The sequence below is a fragment of the Orycteropus afer genome, unplaced genomic scaffold (assembly GCF_000298275.1).
Source record: "Orycteropus afer afer isolate SDZICR_OR568_19922 unplaced genomic scaffold, OryAfe1.0 scaffold00209, whole genome shotgun sequence".
Lineage (NCBI taxonomy): Eukaryota > Metazoa > Chordata > Mammalia > Tubulidentata > Orycteropodidae > Orycteropus > Orycteropus afer.
The window spans coordinates 2,077,999-2,079,778 of NW_006921796.1; positions in this window are offsets into that span (position 1 = coordinate 2,077,999).

Genomic DNA, 1,780 nt, shown 5'->3' on the forward strand with positions numbered 1-1,780 from the left:
CCACAACTCAAAAACATCAACTCTTCTTCGGTCTTCCTTATTCATTGTCCAGCTCTCACATGCATACGAGGTGATTGGAAATATCATGGCTTGTGTCAGGCGCACCTTAGTCCTCAAGGAGACATCCTTGCTCCTCAGCACTTGAAAAAGTTCCTTCACGATCAGAGTTCCTTCCTAATCAGAGTAACTGATTAGGAATTTTTTTCTGTGATAACATATCCAATCTGAGTTGCTTTCTAAAAAACTATTTCGAGGTATTGTAGATTCACATGCAGTTGTGAGAATAAAGCACTTTGCATAGCTATGGCACAAAAATAATGACAATCAGGGCATTGAGCCTGATGCAATCCACTCACCTTACCCGGGTGTCACTGGGTTTACATGTACTTGTGTGTATTTGGGTCTACATAATTTTATCATAGGTACGAATTGCTTTGCAAAGTAAATTAGTGCTTAAATAATTTTGTTAAAAAAAATTCTACAAGGTGATATAAATCGATTGGAAATAGAACTGAATAAAGGTAATCTTGCATTAAAGATTTGGATTTTGTTCAGACGGCATGAAAGAGTTAACTACAAAAGTTAATATGTGCATTTCCGAAAGCTCAGCGGAGGATGGACTAGTTGAGTGGTCAACCTGTCCAACCCGGTCTAGTCACCCGCAGTCACCTCTGGTAAGCTCTAAACAGAGGATCCCCGAGACCTTTCCTGGCTTACGCGTGCAAAAACCAGTTGCGCTTTGGACACACGAGCCACGCCCCCTCCTCAATCAGGCCCCGCCCCCTCACCCAGGCTGAGCAGTCTCCTCACAAGGTGCTAGCGTCTTTGTGGAAAACTGTGAGACTGGAGTAATTACGAAGCTCGTGAACTCTCTGCACTCTCTCCCTTCCCCCGCAGCTGGGAGCTGCCCTCTGGCCCTTGCTGTCTACGGACCATTGTGCACTGGAGCCGCCTTTCATTGGCCAGGATTGGATTTCTCTCTCCATCCTGCATGGATTGACACCCGGGGTAGCCGTGAGGGTCAGAGGTTTCCAAGAAGCAGAATAGATTCCCGCTGGTCCAAGACCTCCGGCTCTAGCAGACCGCAGTGTTTAGAGGGCGGGCGGAGAATGCCGGGCCCCTGCCCCAAGGACGCTTGGGAGGGGAGGGCGGCCCCCTGGGGGCGGGGCCCTGTGGATGGGGCGGTGCTCGCGTGGAGGGGCGGGCCCTGCCGAGTAGTGGGTGTGCCCTATGTAAATAGAGCATTGTGTTAAGGGGGCGAGACCTAAGGAAGGGCGGTACTGTGGCGGCTGGAAACCGAACGACAAACCTATGCTGACCTTGCTCAGCTCCGGGCCCTGAGAATACAGTGGTGAGCAAAACACTAACGGCCCAGTCCGGGAGACAGACAGTAAACATACAAACATATAATCATGTAATTACAAGTTGTGGGAAGTGTTGTGAAAGGTAAGTACAGGGGTCCCCAGGCCGGTGCAGACGTCCTTCGGGAAGCTTCCGAGTTGGATTATGGATGGACTCTAATCCTGGCGCTGCCACTTACGAGCTGGGTGTCCTGAACAAGATGGGTGGTCAAGCTGGACCGTGGATTCTCGGATCAGAAACGAGGCTGTACTCTAACGGCTCGTGTAAACTGGCTCTGAGGACACTTCCAAAGAGGAGTCCAGAAGGCTGCAGACATACCTTCTTGGAATAGATATTTTCATCTACTTAGACCGCTCCATTCTCGGAGAAACGTGTCTGAGCTCACTCCCAGCTCAGACAGGATTTAGAATCCCATCTA